The 20,420-nt window shown below is 45.2% G+C and overlaps 1 long non-coding RNA gene across 1 annotated transcript in view; it reads left to right on the top strand.

Moving 5' to 3' along the window:
- LOC128342360 (uncharacterized) overlaps positions 1 to 20,083 on the top strand; it is a 30,833-nt gene extending 10,750 nt beyond the window's left edge. Inside the window, exons 2-3 of the long non-coding RNA XR_008314927.1 lie at positions 15,509 to 15,608; positions 19,959 to 20,083. This is a non-coding gene — a long non-coding RNA (uncharacterized LOC128342360). The remainder of the gene's footprint in view (positions 1 to 15,508; positions 15,609 to 19,958) is intronic.
- The last annotated feature ends 337 nt before the right edge of the window (positions 20,084 to 20,420 follow it).

Below are 20,420 nucleotides of genomic sequence, written 5' to 3'. Positions count from 1 at the left end.
AACCTGCTACTAAAGCTGAAGAAACAATTACTTTATACTGTAGGCTTTATTATGCCACAGGCTTGCAAACTTTGACCCAGCAAGTTGAATGCAGTCCATCAGCCCTCTATTATAAGCTGCCAGGTGTCTGACCATCCTCCTGTTTTTGCAGTCCTGTGCAGGTAAAAAGCATGTTTATCATGCCTCTGATGGGCCACCATACATGGACATTATGTTTGGTGGGTCATAAATTATGGGAAACCACTGTACTATAGTAGAATTCAGAATGTTGCGATTTAGTGTAGAAACGAGGAATGAAAGGAATGTTCAAGTCTATTAATGGCCAAAATTATTCTTTTTTCCTGGAAACATGGTTCCTTATGCAAAATGCAAGGAGACTGTATCTGATGGATGCGACTAAAGCATTAGCTCTTTATAGCTCTCAAAAGAATATTTGGAATATGCTCCCTGCCAAAATAAGAGCTTCTCCATCTTTAATTGCTTTTTAAATGACCCTAAAAACACACCTGTTTTCTCAGGCTTTTACTTAAAATAATTTTAAACTGTTCAACTGTTTCTATGCAGTGAAATGGTTTTAATTGTTTTTATTCTGCTTCATATTGTATTTTGGAATATGTACACCGTCTAGAGATACATATATGAGGTGGTGAATGAATGAATGAGTGAATGAATGAATAATATTTAGGTCTGTTTCACGTGTTCCAAAATTTCTGTATGAAAGGTGTTTCTATGTATAAATTCATGTATTGACTGCATGTGGATCATCATATCCTTATTGTGTATAAATTGCTGCACATATAAACATTGAACCCTTTCTCTGATCAGTGAGAAACAGCTCCAATCTTCAGAGGAGGAAGCTCTGAAATGCTTACCTCCTTGGCAGATGATCAAGGGCTCCTTCCTGGGTGGGCAGATCGCCCACCTAGATGATTGCCGGCTACAGCCAGCAGCATGGTCGGAGGCTGGGATGCGTCTTCCCAGCCCCCGGAACTTCTATCATGCACCACGCAAGAGCCTATAGGGAACTTCTCGGCACTGGCTGGGAAGCTATTCGCAAGTAGGTGCCGCACAGCACCGACACATGAGCACCAAGCCCAGTTTAAGGACACCCTTGCGCCCTGAACCAGGCTGGGCTTCTTTAGTCCGCTTTTGCCTGTGTGTGTGAATAGCCCCATTGACTTGTAAGTATCTAGGAACATTAAATTGCAGTAAAAGATATGCAATACTATCTGGTAAGGATGTGCAAAATGTTTCGAGCTTGAAAAATTTAGAGCTCAAAATGGGATGTTTCTAATGTTTCAAGCTCAAAACAAAAGGCTCTTAAAATAAAGGGCCTGTTTCGAGCTCAAAACGGAACAACCCCATTTTAACTCAAAATATTTCAAGTATCTCGAGTGCCATTTTGGAGGGCTGTTTTTCCCTTGTGGATAGGTTTTCTTGCGTGGGCTTCCAATTGGTCTGTGATCTCCTTGCTACTTGGTTGGCTTGTTAGCATCCAAATCAAGTGTTGTCATTGGCAATTGTGCCCCCATTGGCTGGGGAGAGATAGGAGGGAACTGTCACGCCCTCGATCTCCGACAGCGAGGAGGAAGGGGAAGCTGTCAACTTTCCAGGCGATGCAGGAGTGTCTGAGGGGAAGAGCCCGGCTGTCAGTATTCATGAAACAGCTGTGGATAATGACTCTGAGCAGGCACAACAACCTGAGGCTGCAGAAATCGTGAAAGACCAATCGGAAGAAGAGCTATGTAACCAACCCCCGCCGACCCCCCAACAGCGGCGTGTCACGAGACGCAGGGATCAATTAGAGACTCTTAGGAAAAGCAAACGCCTATTGCAGAGGGCTGATAAGCCTTAAATCCCTGCCAGCTGGGAGCTCTCGTGGCTTGCACTATATATCACGTCGTCAGTCGGCTACTCCCTGCTGAAAAACAACATTCGTCACTATATGTCGACAGCGTGCAGCCAAGTCCGGTCGAGACCCTGACAGGAACACTTTTGGAAGGAAATTCAAAATGTATTCAAAGGGACTGGGAGGTAGGGAGAGAGCCTTTAGGTTTGATTGTGTGGCTTTCTTTCTTCAGCACAAGGCATAACATGCTTTGCTATTGCTACTCTAATTATCTAGCTTTTGCTGGATCTCATATTGACAAAAGGGGAACAAAAAAGGAGGGAATTTTAAAATATATTCAAAGGAACTCAGAGGCAGAAAGAGTCCTTACATCAGGAGAGGAGGAAGGAATCTAGGGAAGGTTTTTAAATTTTGTGGTTTTCTTTTCTCAGCACTGAGTATAATATGCTTGCTGTGCTATTGCTGCTATAACTATCTGGTTTTGCTGGATCTCAGATTGACAAAGGCAAAACTTGGGTGTTTGCCTGCCTGCCTGCCTTATGTTGTGGTTTAGTAGGGTTGTGCGTTTTTTTTTTCCTGTTTTGTTTTTGGCCCGAATCCAAAACACCCGTTTTGTTCTTTGTTCGAAATCAGCCAATCCAAAACACCCCAATTTTGTTCTGTGTTCGAAATTGCAAAATCCGAATCTGAAACATTTTGGATTTTTAAAAATGGCCCCAGGGAAAAACTAGTGGGTGGTGGTGGTAGTGCCTGATGGGTGGAAACTAACACCCAAGTTTCAGAGGAACTGGGCAAAGGGCTGATTTTTAGTGAATTTTTGAAGTATAGGATTCTTCTCATAGGGAAGAATGGAGGTTTCAGCAAAAGTATAGCTTCATGTTGGGGGGGGGAAAGGGGTGGCCCAGAGCAGAGTAGGGTGGGTGGTAGTGCCCAGTGGTGGCAAGGAAGAAGCCAGAATTATTTCAAAGGAATTGGGCAGAGGGCTGATTTTTAAAGATGTAATGGAGTTTGCATGTCTGTAAAGTTCTTCCCCATAGAGAATGATGGACCTCCATAATTCCTGCCCCATAACTGCACTTGGGGGGCACCAGGGTGTCCCAGAGTGAGTGGTGGTGTAGAGCACATAGGGTGCCAACCACCCCCATGGGTTGCTAACCCATGGGGTACTGGGTTCTGTTGTTTCTGAGATGTTTTGAGTGTAGATTCAGATTGTCTGGTAGCATATGAGAGTGGATTCATGGTTTGTCATTGAAAATCTCATATGCTACCAGAGAATCTACACTCAGAACACCTCAGAAATAACAGAACCCAGCAACCCATGGGGGTGGTTGGCACCCTATGTACACTACACCACCACTCGCTCCCGGTCACCCCAGTGCCCTCCAGGTGGAGTTATAGGTCTGCTGAAACCTCCATTATTCCCTGGGGGGGGGGGGACCTTAAAGAAGCATAAACTTCAGCAATTCCTAAGAAATCAGCCCTTTGCCCTATTCCTTTGGAATCTGGGTTGTGGCAGGCACCCCTTGGGGCACTGCCACCCAACTCACTGTTTTGCCCCTCAGGCCCCCTTTCTGCCCCCTTTTCAAAAATTCTTTAAAAATCAGCCCTTTCCCCAATTCCTTTGGAATCTGGGTGGCAGCAGGCACCCATTGGGGCACTACTGCCTGAACTACTCTTCTACATTTTGTTTTGGCTACAAAATTTTCTGTTTTGAGCATTGGGTGTTTTGTTTTTGCTACAAAACAGCCGAAATGGCCTGTTTTGTACACAAGACGTTTTGTATCCGAAACGAAACGCACATCCCTTGTGGTTTGGTTGGTTTGTAAGATGGTGAGAAATGGACAGGGTGTGTAATATTTCTTGGTGACTGTTGTGATGAGCTCCATGTCTGGCCTTGAGAATAACTTATGCCTCTCTCACTGCTTTGGTCTGCTCTGCAATCTGCATTGCAAGGTGTACTCAGTTAAAATGTGGTTTAAATTGCTCTAGCTGAGCATATAGCTATGCTTGCTGCTAAGGGTGCTGCAGTGGCAGCTGTTGCAATGGTAGGAATGTAAGGAGTCATCATTCTGTGTGAGAGAGCAACTTGGGCCAATGATGTTACTGCAAGGCAGGCACTGTGGCTGGCAGTGGATTCTGGATCAATGATTCTTTTTTGGCCATTTTTGGACTGTGGTTGAAATGTGTGTTCTGTGTTGGGAGGGACAGATTCCCTTTTACTGTGTGCTTCTGTTCTGCAGTGTTTATCATGCCAAGGTTGCAAAATGTGTTTGCAACCAGCTTGTTCCAGCCACAGAGGAAAATGAGAAAACTTGAAATACCCCACTGTTCCTCATAGGTAGCTCCCAGGAACACCAAAACGGGTTGTGTAGTAGAGCATGATGGGTGCTACCTACCACCCAGCCTACAAAACCAGATGACCACTGGATGTGCCCTGACCACTGGATGTGCCCTCTCTTCTTTCCACCATTTCTCTAGTGTGGAGAAGGGAGAGTTCCCATTCAGCTGTGTCCTCCTCCTCTTCCTGACGTTTTAGCCTCTGTAGCCCTGCTCCTCTCAGAGAATGGAGACTGTCAGTCCAATCATTTCATGCTGCCCCTTCACACTTTCCTCCACTTGTCTAAATAGCCTGGTGCAGCTCCAACAACCTCACCAGCCTGTGTCTGGGCCTCATGATATATCTCTCTGGCTCCAGCTTTTCCTACATTCCTCCCTTTAACCCACTGCCCTTGTCTAACCAGTTGTTGGAAACGTTGCCAAAGGGGCTGCTCCTCCCTCTCCCTGGAAACCTGCCGCAAGCACATCCTGGGATGAGCTTTGCCCCATGTGTTGCATCTGCCAGAGCTCTGGGCTGTTTCACCATCACAGGGGAGCAACTGTGATGGACAATAGGCAAATATGGACTATGGACAATAAGCAAAGCAAGGCAAACCAATAACTGTCTCTGAGGTATCATTTCAGGCTAAGTAGAGCTAATGGTTTGGTACGATTGCAGCTGTTTTAGACGCTGTTCACATTTTCAGGGTTTGATTCCAACTTCCAAAGTGTTCCTCAATTTTGTTCCTAGCTCTTGGCTGCATTAATATGATAATGATGAGTCATTTAATACTAAATTCCAAGGGTGAAGCCAATTACCTGTGTGCGTATTGGTTAATGGTGGAGATGCTAATGAGATCTTTTGCAGCTTGCATGAACTGAAATTGACCTATCAGAAGGTATGATTCCAGCTCACCTAAACTGCCACTTGACTGAAATTACCAGAGAAGTATTAATATCCCAACAGCAAAGAACAAAGGGACAAATGCCACTGCATTTATTTGCCATACAGTGGTGCAGTTCTCACTTGGGTTCCTGCCTGACATCACCCTAATGGTGCGGGAGCTGCTGCAGTCTGTATAGTATCCAACAATCTGGGTTACAATGAGTGGACCATTGTAACCCATTATACAGTGGGTGGACTATACTCCACCCATTGATGTTATACAGATATTACATGTCAAAATTGCTCCCATTTCTGGGAGTAGCAATGCTGACAAGGGAAGGAGTTATTCAGAGGTTTTTAGGTGGTACCTCACCCACCTTGCTCCTGATTCAGCAAAATCAACCCTTAAATCAAGGAACCTAGTATATAAGCTTTTGAGCTTTCATCCTAACATGGATATATCAGGCAGGCAGGCAGGCAGAAATACAGTATTGGACAAAGGATTGGGCTGGGGCAAAGATAAACAGCTGGGTGTGATCATAGTACTCTAACAAGGTGCTTTTACCCATATATAGTACAGTGATGCAGTGGTGGCATTACCCTTTGGGATTTGACAAGCCTACATGATATTGAATTTGCATGATACTTATGTCCTTATGGCCAGAGATGGCAATGCTAAACGGGAAAGCAACAATATTATGTTGTCTCTCTGGGCAGCTCCCCCCCTCCCCCGGTATGTTGATTGTATCATGATGAGCAGCTTCACAGATCGCTGGCTCCACACAATGTGTGCTCCTTCCATCCCCCTCCTCTCGTCCTCACAATGTCCAAACCCACCAATCTCAGCTTATTCTAACCTACTTTCTTCAGAAAACCTGAGCTCTGAAACTCACTTCAACACTCCAACAGCTTGGGTGTGTTGAAACAAGTAGGTTAGGATAAGCCAAGATTGGTGGGTTCAGACATTGTGACCCATCTCGGCTTTTTCCTAACCTAGCAAGGGAGTAGACACATGGGGATGGGAGTGGGGAGCATGCACTACTGAGGCTGAGGGACATTGTGCAAAGTTCAGCATTAGTAGAGCTTCCGTGTAACATCTGAAGCTGCCCAGTGTCCGGAGCTGCCTGGGTTGAGGCTGAGAACCATAGACTCTGCATACAGCTGTCCTGTGTGGCTAACCACCAAATTCCAATGGCCTTGCCAGAACATAGAGCTCTCGGGCCCTGGGCTAGCCCACCCAACTGGGCTGTTAATGGGACCTCCCCCCACCCCCACAAGTCTCAAGTCTTTATTTCAGTCTTTGACCAGCATAAATGGGACTTTCCTGGAACAGAAAGTTTATAAGGGCTTCCTGTTTGGAACATAGCTTTGCTTTAGTATCAAGTCCTCTTTGCAGAGGCGCTCTTACCCCTGGACCTTGGGGCCCCAGTTCATGGTCTCCAAAGTCCAGGGACCTCCAAAGGCCCTGGGGGGCGCACACCCCACCACTGCCCTGCAGCAACGAACCACGGCAACGAAAACTTCAATAATTCTAGCTGTCACATGCGCAGCCGGGGGGGGGGAGTTGAGCTGAGCAGGCCTTCCCCACCCCCATGGTGGTGGCGGCGGTGGCAGGCAGAGTGGGAGCACCCACTGGGCCTGACCGTTCAGCCCAGCAGCACTTGAGAACTGTGAAGTGCTCCAGCGCACCTGCACAGTTAGAATAGTGTCGCATGCCCATTAGAATAGTGTCGCATGACACTCTATTCCAACTGTGCAGGTGCGCTGGAGCGCCTCACAGTTCTCAAGGGCCGTTGGGCCGAACAGTCAGGTCCAGCAGCCACTCCCACTCCTCCTGCCTATGCCGCCACCACAGGGTTGGGGAGGCCTGCTTGGCTCACCCCACACACACTCCTGCTGTACAAGTAGCAGCTAGAATTATTAAAGTTTTCGGTGCCATGGTTCAGTGCTGTGGGGCAGCAGCGGCATACTTCTGGGGAGACCTTCAAAAATGCAGGTTCTCTTTTTTCTTTTTAAAAAACCCCTTTAACTTCTTTTTAAAACTCGTGTGGAGGGTATATGTGTGGGGGGGGAGGTTCCAAAGCCCTTCAGGCCCAGGCACCAAAATTACCTAGATGTGCCCCTGCTTCTTAGTCCTGGTGGCTTGCTTCCTGACCCCAGTTCCTCATCTGTTCCCTTGTCCCTGTTTTCCTTCTTGGGCTCCTGGTCCTGACTTGGTGGCTTCGCACAACACAGCCCTGACAAGTAAGCAGAGAGGTATGGCTGTACCACATATTATCTGCTTCTGATCTTTCCACCTTGAAACTAGCCATTTCACTGCAGTAGGAATTTCTGCCAAAAGACATGGAGAGAGAATATTTTCAGAAGGCGTCCTGTGACAAATTGTCCAAAAAACAAAGGAAAGGGGTGTTCCATTTGCACTACCAAAAATATTCAGAAGAGAGGTTTCAGCTCATTCCTAACAGACAGCTAGTGATAAGCAAAACCTAGATATAAATGTAACGTGATGGAGACAGGTGCAGAACAGGACAGAGATTTGACCAAAGTCACTCTGAAGGTCAGTATGACATATGGGAACGGAACCCCCTGACCAATGAAGTAAGTTGCCTCTGGGTGTCTGTGTTCCTTCCATTGCCTTTGATTTTATTCCAGTCTGCAACTTTGTTGTCTTTAATAAATACTTGGGGAAAGGGGGGTGGGGTGGGCAGGGAAGCACTGATGTGGTTTGTGATCTCTGTGGATGCAAATCCTTTCAAAGGATCCCTTGCAGGGAGAATAAGGACATCAGCAGGGGCTTTGGAGATACCAAGAAGTAAATGAAAAGCTCAAGGGATAAATGTACTGTGTGCGATAGTTGTTTGCCCTTGAAAGGATGAAATTATAGGTTTCATTAGAGAGCTGCATTGCACAGCCACAATGCATAAAGAGCGCATATTTATCCCATTACATCCTTGCCCTGCTGGGCCTCTGACATCTTGCTAATGGGAAACTTGTGGAATGTTGGGATTTACCTGGTGCATTTGGCAACCAGTCAGGCTTAGTGTGTGTGTGTGTGTGTGTGTGTGTGTGTGTGTGTGTGTGTGTGTGTGTGTAGAACCAGGACATTCACATTCATAGTCTGCCACTGGCAAGATAGCAGATATGTCAGGTCTGAAATCCCCAGCTGATCAGTTCTGCCTAAATCAGTTCACAGCACAATGGACCTGAATGTTTGTGTTGCTATGAATTTAGAGATACAAAATAGGTAAGGTGCTATCTTTGGTTGGATTGGCATATGTTAATTTAGCAGTATGCAGGCTTTTGAATGGCACAAAACTCTTCATCCGGGGACACCAAAAAAGTATCCACATCTCAGACATACATAGAACATACATCATGATTACTAATGTATCTCTCTGAGGACCAAACTCCATGTTTGAACTCTCTGTAGTTTGGCCTTAAGATGGTGACCTAGTGGGGGAAAGGCCATAGCTCTGTGGAAGAGCACCTGTTCTTGCATGTAGAAAGCCACAGCATCGCCATCCAATGGAAATTCAGGTATCTCTGCCTGAGTCCATGGAGAGAAGCTGCAGCTGCTAGTCAGGACCAAACTGACTTTTAAAGGAGATGTTACACAGCATTTGGCTTTGCCACAACATTTGGCTTGGCTTGGTCCACACAACCAGTTTAATCTAGGTTTAATGTAGGTTACTGACATTAGCACAGTTATGTAAACCCACACCACGGTGGTTTATGGCCTAAGATGAATCTGAGATTCCTGTCTTGGCATCGGTTATCACAATCATGCTAATTTTTGATTGAACCCACATTGAGCCTAGATTCAATTGATTGTGTGAACAACACCAGCATCTTTAAAGACATGCCTAGTTTGACCCTTAGAGTAATCAATGCTGAGCTAGATGACCAATGGAATGGCTCAATGAAAGGCAGTTTCATATATTCATATGAGTGATCAAAGCATCATATACAAAATATTAATCCAAAGGGGACTTTGGGACTGTAAAAGCTCATGAACTCATCTCTGTCTTGCCTGTTGCACTTTTTTCTATAAAAATGTTATGAATGTTCATTCGCAGTCATGTCTTTTAAAGATGTTGCACTCATTAGGAAAAATGTTCACCCGTGGGAAGTTATTCTTGTCTTAATCATTTTTCAAATGATTTTTAAATGATGAGCATCATCCTGATTTTACATATGATGCTGGCCAGGTAGGTAGTGATCAAATACTTCTACTTCTGCCTATAAGTCTTCTTTGGTAGCAGGTAACTTTCCTTTAACTTCACATCAGCTACAGTAGAGATTTTGGATGACATCCCAGAATATATATTTTTTCATAGCACAGAACAAAATTGGAAGGGAGTGTAATGCCCTTGCATGAGTCTTTCCATTTAAGATATGATGAGCAGAACAAGTCTCTGGCTATTTGGTTCATGTCAAGTGGCACCTTAGACAAGCTACTTGCTACAAGTTAAACATTTGTTAGACCATGAAGGCTCCACACTCAGGGCCAGTTCAAGCGTCATCCCATTTGTAGGGTTAGTGCTGGGAAGCCAAATCCAGATTCTTGAGGTGGCACACTGGGAGCAATTGTCCTGAGCCTTGCATGTGGAGAAGACCACCACAGTACAATCATACACTCCAGCTGAGAAGAGAAGGAAGGGAGATCACCAGGATCAGTGGAAGGTCTCTCAGTGCTGCATTCATTGCTGTAGTAATCGAGTCCATCCACCACCTTACTGCTGGTCGTCCTCTTCTTCTCTTTCCTTCAACTTTCCCCAGCATGATGGACTTCTCACATAATGTGTCTGAAGTATGATAGTTTTAGCCTGGTCATTTGTGCCGCGAGTGAAAATTCTGGATTGATTTGTTCTATGATCCATCTGTTTGTTTTCCTAGCTTTCCATGGTATCCTCAAAAGTCTTCTCCAGCACCAAAGTTCAAAAGCATCAATGCTTTTTCTGTCTTGCTTCTTTGAAGTCCAGCTTTCTCATCCATAGAGTGTCACGGGGAAAACCATTGTCCAAACAATTCTAATCGTTCTAGGTATAGACAAGTCACAGCATCTAAATATCCTTTCTAAGGCCTTCATTGCAACCCTACCAAGTGCTAGTCTGTGGCGTATTTCTTGACTTCTGGATCCTTTACTGTTGATGGTTGATCCTAAAAGGCAGAAGCTATCCATCTCTTCAATGTCTTCATTATCATTTCTGAGGCTGGTTGCTGTACCCGTTGTCATTAGTTTAGTTTTCTTGACATTTAGCCGTAGTCCCATTTTTTCACTGTGCTCCCTGACTTTCATTACTAGAGCTTGCAGATCATCTGCATTCTCCGCTATCAGAGTGATGTCATCAGTGTAGCATAGGTTATTAATGTTTCTTCCTCCAACTTTAAAACCACGCTCATCTTCTTCCAATCCAGCTTCCCTCAGTATATGTTCAGCATATAAATTTAATAAATAAGGAGAAAGTATACAACCTTGTCTCACTCCTTTGCCGATCTGGAACCAGTCTGTTTCACCATGTTCCATCTGGACTGAGGCTTCCTGTCCTGTGTATAGGTTTCTCATGAGAACAATGAGATGTTCTGGGACGTCCATTTTCCTAAGGATATTCCACAGTTTGATATGGTTGACATAATTGAAGGCTTTTCTGTAAAGCACATATTGATAAGTAAAGTACATATTGACTTCTTTTGGGTATTCTTTATCAATTATCCAACATCCATCAGCATTAATGTCTCTTGTTCCTCAGCCTTTTCTGAAACCAGCTTAAGCATCCGGCATTTCCCTTTCCACACAGGGCTCTAATCTGCATTGGATGATCCTGAGCATTATTTTGCTAGCATGTGAAATTAAGGCTATTGTGCAGTGTTTTGCGTAATCTGTTAAGTCTCCTTTCTTTGGTATGGATATGTGGACTAACCTCTTCCAATCTGTTGGCCACTGCATCATTCTCCAAATTTGCTGGCATAGTTTGGTTAGAGCCTTGACTGATCATTCTTCTGTTGCTTGCCATATTTTTATAGCTATTCCATCAATTCCTGTAGCCTTCCAACTTGGTAATAACTAGAGTGCTGATCTAACTTCATCTCCCCGTACTAGAGGTTCTTGCAAGTAGGGAATATCTTCTAGAGTATCTTGGATGTTGACATCCCTGCTGTACAGACTCCTTCTGCGTTCAGAGATCTTTTGGAAAACTTTCCTTGTTTTTCCGTGTCTATTTCCATCCTCAAGGTCTTTATAGATGTCATTGTAGTACTGTTCCTTGCCTCTTCTAACAGCTTTCTGAAATCCCCTATTAAGTTCCTTCATGAAGTCTTTATCTTTCTTGACTTTGGCTTCTCTCCTCTTCTTGGCAATTTCCACCATCTGTTCTGACATCCATTTTGCTTTCTTCTGTTTCTTGGTCTTTGGCAGTCTCTTTTCACATTTGTCCTTAACAAGTTTTTTTATTTCATTCCACAGTTCCTCTGGTTCCCTATCATGAGGTTCAGAACCTCAGAGCGGTTCCTGATGTTCTTCTTGAAAATCATGGGAGCATTCTCAAGATCATATCATGGAAACTGGATAGCTTTGTTTTTCCGCTCTAGCTTGACTTGGAATTTGCACATGAGCAGTTCGTGATCTATTCCACAATCTGCCCCTGGCTACGTCTTTGCTGTTATAACTGAGGTCTTCCACCTCCTTGCACCAATAATGTAATCAATTTGATTTCTGTGTACTCCATTTGGTGCTGTCCATTTGTATAGACGCCGCTTTGGTTGTTTGAAGAATGTGTAAGCAATGAAGAGATCATTGGCTTGGCAGAAACTAATGTTGTTCTCCTGCTTCAGTTCTGTTTCCTAGGCCATACAGTCCGCTGGTGTTTTCCTCCTTACCATTTCCAGCTTTGGCATTCCAGTCTCCAACCACCAGCATCACATCTTGCTTGCATGTTCTGTCAATTTCAGACTTGAGCATAAAACTCATCAACTTCCTCTTCTTCTGCATCAGTCATTGGGGCATAGACTTGAAAAAATGACATGTTAAAGGGTTCTCCACGAAATCTAATTGATATTAGTTGGTCGTTGACCTCATTGTACCCAAGTACTGTCATTGCTATGTCCTTCCTGACTATGAAAGTAACACCGTTCCTTCTTTGTTTTTCATGTCCTGAGTATAAAACAGTATGTTTTTCTGACTGAAAGAAAATCATATTCTAATTCCAGTCTGTTTTAATTTTCTAATGCCCAAGATATCAATCTGTAGTCGATTCATTTCATCTTTCACCATGTCGAGCTTTCCCATATTCATGCTTCTTATATTCCACGTTCCCATTGTAATTCTGCCTTTGCAGCTTTGGATTTTCTTTTCCCTCATGGCAACATCAGCCAGTAGACATCCAAAAGGCTTTAGCCTAACTGCATCATAAACACCATTGGTACTCTGAGAAATCCTCAGCTCTTCCTCATTAGCATGTTGAGTACCATCCGACCTGAGGGGCCCATCATCCGGCACTACATTGACAATTATTCTGTCTTGTGGTTTTCTTGATAAAATACAGGAGTGGTTTACCATTCCCTTCTCCCATGCAGTATAAAATGATGTGTTTGTCATTGTCACTAAAGTGACCGTCCTTCCTATATTCCCAATATAGGTGCCTGCTTGCTTTAGCTAGACAGTTTGGATGACCTTCACACCTTGGGTGACCCTACTGGGAGTATACCTCCTGGTGTACTTTGCTCATCCCTCCCAGGAACACCCCCGCCCTGCCATGATGAGGCAGCAAAACAGGTCACATGAGAACAGGCAATTTTCTTGATATTTTTGTTTCACCCCATAGGGCAGGGATTCCCCACCTTGGGTCCCCAAAGGCCATTGTGGCTGGGGATGAGAGTTGTAATCTAAAAACAACTGGGGACCCAAGGTGATGAACCCCTGCCATATGGGAATGACACATATGCCATTGTGCCAGCCCATGTGTGAAGCCCTTTTGTAAACTGCTAGTTGCGTGCCCACACAAAGTTGGCTCCCCAAGAGCAAAAATGCCTGGAGAGGAGAATGTAGGAACTGGCTTGCAGAAAAGCCTGAAACAACTTTACAGGGATAACCTTGGTCTGTAGCCTTGGGTAGGGTTAAGTTTGGAGATTGGGGGGATGTGATGCCTTTCCATCCAACTGCTCTAGAAGAGTAGCCATGCTAGTTTGTTGCCATAAGACTCTTCGCTGTATCTAAATGAGACTGTTCAGATGTCTCATTCTTCCAGTCCTGCCACCAAAATTAATAAATAGCCCTGAGGGCCAATGCTTGGTTAGTCAGGAACTGTCAGGGTCCTTGTTATCCTGATCCATGCTTAAAATGCTAACAGAATCTGAAGAAAGTGAGAAGATGACAACCATAATCATATAGAGGTGGATGATCCAGCTGGTGGGAGACCTCCTGTAGTTTCTTGTGCCTGTGTTTAATTTAGCAGTAAAGCTCTATTGAGGGTGAAGCCAATACCAAAGTGACTAAGACTGCATCACTGCTTAGCATTCTCTCAGTGAGCCTTGCAGGTAATTAAAGTCAGATTAAAAATTCAAGCGCAGGTGATCCTTCATCCTCTCGTAGCAAATGGAGGCAAGGAGGTGTGAACTGGTACCCAGTGGGAATGGCGAGAAAGAGCTCTCTTTTGACTTTAAAGATAAATGGCCTCAGTGCAACTGGGAATCCCTTAAATGTTAGCTACTGACACTGTGGCACACATGGCATTCTGAATAATCCAGTGGGAACAACAAGGGCCTCATAGGAGGGCTTTTGGCCAGAGTCAGGCGCATGTAGTCATAGCAAAAGCTGGGAAGGTTGGCGTTGCTGCTGAAGGGCAAAGGGATTGTTCAGTCAGAATACCAATGCCATATCTAGGCCCATGGAGTATTTTAATTATTATTATTATTATTTGTTATGTCTGTAAATCATGTATACTGTTCTTCCAATCATGTAAGCTGTCAGGATGATTAATCTCATAACTAAATGTTTAAAAATATATCCACCTCTAAAATGGGTCAGGCCAAACCCCATGGGTCAGATCAACATTAGTCATCCAAATCCAGCCCAGAATTCGGAGGGTGGGAGAAGTGAACACAGACAGAATGTGGGGAAGTGGGAGGGCTAGATAAAACTGGGTGATTGCTCAGCTGTGGGATTGTGCTTTCTGTCTTCTCATACTGCCAAGCAGTAATAGCTGACTTACACTGAGATTTGGAATCGTAAACCTGGATAAAAAACCCCAAAGCAAAGTCTTGGATAGTGGAATATTGCTCTGCAGAATGTTGAAGGGAACGTTAAGGCCCCTGGACTTTGGAATGTGCTCCCTGTTTAAATAAGAGCCTCCCTATCTCTGGCAACTTTTTAAAAGGCACTGAAGACACATTTATTCACCCGGGCTTTTAATTAGATTTATAGTTTAAAAATTTTAATGTTGGTTTTAAATGATTTTAATGTTTAAATCATTTTAATTGTTTAATTGATTTAGTTTTGATTTTAATTGTTTTGTTTTTATTTTGATGTAAACCACCCTGAGCCATTTTTGGAAGGGTGGTATATAAATCTAATAAATAAATAAACTAAATAAAATAAAATAAAATAAAGGAGCCCTGGAAGGGGCTAAGAGTGGTTCAGCTGTGAGGGGCTGAGAGGAGCTCATTCAGAGTAAAAGCAAAAACCCATTGGACTGATTAATGAACCAGTTCAATAGGTTTTTGCTTCTACTATGAATACACTTTCAAGTATATTTAATAGGGCTCTGCCCAAGCCAAATTAGCATGCACACAATGCAGGGCAGGGATGGTCTGGATCACACAGAGCTGATAATCAGAATCGCTTTGATGCATTTGGTAGAGGGGGCACGGGAAGCAGACTTACACTGAGTCAGGCCATTGGTCCCTCTAACTCAGTATTGTCTACACAGACTGGCAGCGGCTTCTCTAGAATTACAGGCAGAGTCTCTCTCAGCCCTATGTTTGAGATGCCAGGGAGGGAACTTGGAACCTTCTGCAGGCAAGCAGGCAGATACTCCTCCCAGTGAGGCCCCGTCCCCTAAGGGGAATGTCTTACAGTGCTCACACATGTAGCTCCTATTCAAATGCAAACCAGGGTGGATCCTGCTTAGGAAGGGTGAAAATTCATGTTTGCTGCCACAAGACCAGGGGCTTACCTTTTTAAGGGGTTTACCTTTTAAGAAACTGACTGCCTTCTGGGCAACTGCAGCAGCAGCACCTGCAGTGGCAGCATTTCATATTGTCACCTTTCCTTCTCTGGTCTCACCCTAAAATGCACCAGGAAAGGAAGCAATGTCTGGAAACTGCTTCCTTGTTGCATTGCTGGGCGGGGGTGGGGCAGCCACGATCTGTAACTATAGGGTGCCATCATTTCCCCCCAGTAATACACCAGGAGGAGGACTCAATGTCATGACACCGATTTCTTTTCTGCTACATTCATGTAGGACAATATCAGGAAAGGAAAGGCAGAGGTTTGAAACACCATGCCTGTGACTGCCCAGAGGTCAGCCAATTTCTTCAGAAAAGCCAGATTGTCATTCAAAGGTAAGTATCCCCACATCCTTGGATACTATTAGATACAATATTGATATAATTTCATGTTGTGTCCAGTCATCTATTGATATCAGAGACATTTTAAATCGGATTGGTTTCCAGGGGGAAATGCCCCCAAAGGGCTTCCATTGCCTTGGATGCAGTTATCAGTCTGATGCAATGCACAGTCTTAATATTTAGCCTCAGTGGCTAAATATTAAATAGCCTCAGTGGCTTAATATTTAGCCTCAGCTATGCACAGCACAGAATTTAGAAGCACTCTATTTTCTTCCAAAGAGCTTCCAGTCTATATACAAGGGCCCAGTTCATATGTAACGTAAAATCAGAGTTAAACATGGCAGAGGTTGGAACTCCAGTACATCTGAACGCATGAAACCTCAGTTTCGCGGGGAAAGCGACTTCTGGTATGCCTCACCAAACTCAGTTTGCACAGAAGTTCACGGCCATGACCTGAGGTTTGGCCGCTGACGCATTACGTCCAACTCTGGATGGTGCCATAACTGCAGTTTCGTGCCAATGTCCAAACTACAGTCATAGAGGCAGTGGTGCAGAACCGGAGAGGGGTTTGGCTGCTCTGTGCCAGCAGTGCTTTTCACTGGCCACCTCTTGGAGAACCAGCCCTGCCCCCTCCTGTCACCTATGCTGCTATGGAGTTGCCCAGCAACAGGGACACCACAATGCCCCATTGTAGCCTTGCCCTTCTCTCAATGGGTATTCCCTTTTCCAACTCTGTCCTTTGCTCCCCCCACCCCAGCTGACAAGCAGGAAGGAAAGGGGATTGGATGACAGAATAGGCATCAAGTGCTTTGCTCCCCCATAAGCAAGTGACAGTGATGTATGTTCACAAATATTCCAGGTGGCAACTTAAGCAGGGCACCCCATCATGGCACTGGAGGAGAACACATTTGGCATGGGGGGGGGGTTTCCTGTGGTCAGGTTTAAAAGGCAGCCCCAAGCAGAGATCCTGAAGAAGCCAAGTTCTATTTTTTTCACAGAGATGTGGGGGGGGGGAGGGCCCAGTGGCTTCTCCTTGGGAGTTATTGGTCCCTAGGCTTACTCACGAGAAGAACTGTGAGTGAGGAGTAGGTTGGGGATTGCTCTGAGGTGCTCTTGTTGCATTCCGCAACATTGCTTGTATGTGAACCCTAATTAAAAATTCACTAGAGGGTACTGAAGCGCTTGCCACCCATTATCTCATGGACTTCTCTCTCACGTGAGTACAAGGCCACTGGGTGCTCAAGATCAAGCCAGGATGCTCTATGGAGGAAAGCTGCATGGACAGGTACCCCAGAGACTGCTTTCCTAGTCCATGCAAATGCCACCATGGAGCTGTCGGAGCATGCCCCCTGCTAGCCCATCTGCCCATGTGGACATGTTCACCCTTGCCATGCCCCTGAAGGGCGACCCTCCTGTCCTGGGGCAACGGGGAACTAAGGTTCCCTTCTCCGACGAATCCCCACGCTGGCAGATCTGCATACGGAACAACAGCAGACCAAACCTGGGCGTTTTTAATAGGTTTAAAGGTCCATCATGGAACACAGTGTATTCCCTGCCAGTACAAATGCTTTGGTGGGGGGAGGGGGATTGCTCCTTGTCAGGTGAAAAGGGCAGCCCCGAGCAGAGATTATTGAGCAGCAATGTTATTTTTTTCTCACTGGAAGATTGGGGAAAGAGGCCCCAGCCGCTTCTCCTTTTGGAGGTTTGCGCTCCCTAGGCTTACTCATGAGCAAGGCCAGGCGCTGGGGTCAGTAGTCCTCCAGTACTTGGGAATTGCACTACTGCTAAGAAGATAGTCACCCAACCCATGGCACACTACTCAGTAATGAGAGTGAAAGGCCATGGGGACACCCCTTACAACGCATGGGAAGAACCATCAGAGGAGAGAGAATTGCCAAACAAATTCAGCCATGATGCCTGATGGGAAAACATCCCCTTCTCCCACAGATCACTCCGTCACAGGAGTAACAGGCTATTTTGCTCTATAACAAGAAAAGTTGCTGTGTAGAGGAAAGACATGAGGAGGGGTTCCCTGGAGACTGCTTTACTTGTCTTGGTGACTCCCAATGAGTAGCTGTTGGAGCATTCCCCCTGCCAGCCCCTCCGACCTTGTGGACACGTGCTCCCTTGCCAGTGCCACAAAACGGTGAGCCCGCTGTCCCAGAGTAACTTGAAAACAAGGGTTCCCCTCTCCCACAATTCCCTGCACCAGCAGATCTGCATATGGTACGACACCAGACTGGGGCCTTGAATTCTGAATGGGTTTAAAGGTCCATCTCAGTGTCTCCCCCCTCCCCTCCATGCATGCAGCCAGGCTATGGCACATGGAGCATCTAGATCTCCTTTGGGTGCATGCAAGTCTTCACAGGGGATGGAGGTGAGGAGATTCTGGATAATCTGTTCTACTTTTTACCATGGAGAGTTGGGGGCCCCACACAAGCGGGACCCCATGGGCTGGGCTGGCTCAACCCATGAGATTACAGTCCATGGGTTGACCAGCACCCTGACAGCCACAGTGCTCTCCCCAGTAGATTGGCCCTCTCATGAAAGTGTGAGCCCGCTCAGCAGCAAGCTGCCAGTAAGCAGGATTGTGTTTGGCTCTGCATGGACTGCTTTGCCAGGGCTGCCCCTTGCAACAACATCCCAGATTATGATGGGACAGCCTTCCTCCTTTGCCCTCCCTCATCTGCATATCTCCTCCCAGGAAGTTTCAATCTTCCCTTCCCAGAGTAATAGGGAAATACCCCCCCCAAACTGCCCCCCTCCTGATTTTGTGTTTGTGTTGGACTATCCGGGTGCAGCGCTCTTTGGGGGTGGCTGGTGCCCTCGCTACTGGAAGAAGCTCTGCCATGGCATGGCAGGGCAGGGCATTTAAATGGATATAAATGCCTTTTCCCTGCCGGGGGTGCCCTGCCGGGGGTGGGCAGAGCACTGCGAAAATGCATGATCGCATTTGACACACTCCCTTCAAGATCATGGCCAATCGCGGCTGCTCTGCTGACATGCTGAAGCTTTGTCCACAGTCTGGCCATGAAGCTAGGCTGTTTCCAACAGAGGCCAGCCAGATGTTTCCAGGAAGTTTTTCACAGGGGGCTTTTAAAGCCCATTAACTCGCATCTCTTCCAAAATGGAGGGGGGGTGTTCACATATCAGCCAAATTTACCCCAAAGTCCCTGCGAGTTATCGGGGAGCAATTCACACACAATTGGGGGTTTTCACTGTGTGTTAAGAGTGTAGCCCGATTTATATCTGGGGTAAAAAAAATCAACCATCTGCATCGGTTTTTGGGGACAACTTTGAGTTTGCAATAAAGGCTCCCAGTAAACTCATGGTAAAATCTGCCGTGTATAAAAGTCCCAGGGAGGCCAAAGAAGGCACAGAAATAGGAGAGGGATTGTGTTAGTTCTATGAATCAGGAGAAGAGTGTGGGGGAAGCCAGAAGGTGATTATGATATCTCTCTGGTCTTCTGGTGGGAGCAAGCATGAATTGCCCCCTTTCCTAAGCAAGATCTGCCCTGATTTGCATTTAGATGGGTGACTACATGTGAGCACTGTCTGCCTCAAGATATTCTCCTTAAGGGATAGGGTTGTAGCTCTGTGATAGAGCATCTGCTTTGCATGCAGAAGGTCCCAGGTTCATTCCTTGGTATCAGTAGGGCTGGGAGAGACTCCTTCCCGAAACCTTGGAGAGCTTGGAGAGCCAGTCAGTGTAGACAATACCGAGCTAGATGGCCCAGTGGTCTGACTTACTAGAAGCCAGCTCCCTTTGTTCATATGTTCCCTATTGGAAGGATTTGAGCATTATGGGAGAGAAAGTACAAGGGATTACTACTTCCACACCTTGACTATAAGATGCACAAGCTGTCTCTGCATCTGAAACCCACATATCTTACTTTTTAAAGGGCGTTTAAAGGAATCATGGGAGTGGGTACTATTAAACAAAGTAGGCAACTCTTAAGTCTTCTCCATAAATTCTAGAATAGTAGCTGGGATGGTATCAGGAAAGGGAAAGGTGCTGTGGAATTTTTAGAGGCTAAAGCTCTATTGTGGCATCATGCTTTTTCACAGGCAAACAGCCTTTGAAATCAGCTGATGCCACAACAAACCAAGCAGTCCCAGGTGTGCTACAGCACATTTTGTCATTGTCCTCCATGAATCTGTTTCATCTCATTTATTTATTTTTTAAACCCAGCACAGATAAACTGTCTAAATAAATAACAGGGCAGCGTTTGATGCCTGAAATTCATTCACATTTGATAATGTAAGGTGCGATTAGCCACTGAGCAAAGAAAATTTGTTGTGTTTTATATTTTTTAAACTGTGTAATTTTTCTTAACCTGACAGCGTCCCTTTAATTAAGCGATCAGACGAGCTAGAGCGTGAATAACAACGTGCTAATTCATGCCTAACAAGTTAGGCATCAGGCCAAGAAAGAGCCTCTTACTGCAATTAAAAAAATTCATTAAAATGTTTTATTTTAATGTGGGCTCTCTCTCTCTCTCTTTTTTAACACTTGTTAATTTAGCATGAGGACTAATAAGTTACAAGCAAGGGAAGTACTGTTCTATTAATCTTCCAACTTTGCAATCCCAAGGACCAATTGGATCCCTGGTTTCTACTAGGCAGCTGGCTGATAATTCATGATACCATTAGCTAGACAAAAGAAAAGGGAGATTAAAATGGAAGCCTTGGGAGGGTAGTTTAGTTTGAAGGGAAGAGGGGAAAACCCACATTCAACACCTAAACGTGATCCTTAAGCTTTAATTTGCCAGGCCTTTATTTTTATCCAAAACTATTTCATTGCCC

Source organism: Hemicordylus capensis, chromosome 2 (genome assembly GCF_027244095.1).
Source record: "Hemicordylus capensis ecotype Gifberg chromosome 2, rHemCap1.1.pri, whole genome shotgun sequence".
NCBI lineage: Eukaryota > Metazoa > Chordata > Lepidosauria > Squamata > Cordylidae > Hemicordylus > Hemicordylus capensis.
The sequence above is the reverse complement of the archived record's forward strand: the minus strand, read 5'-3'. Positions and strand labels throughout refer to the sequence as shown.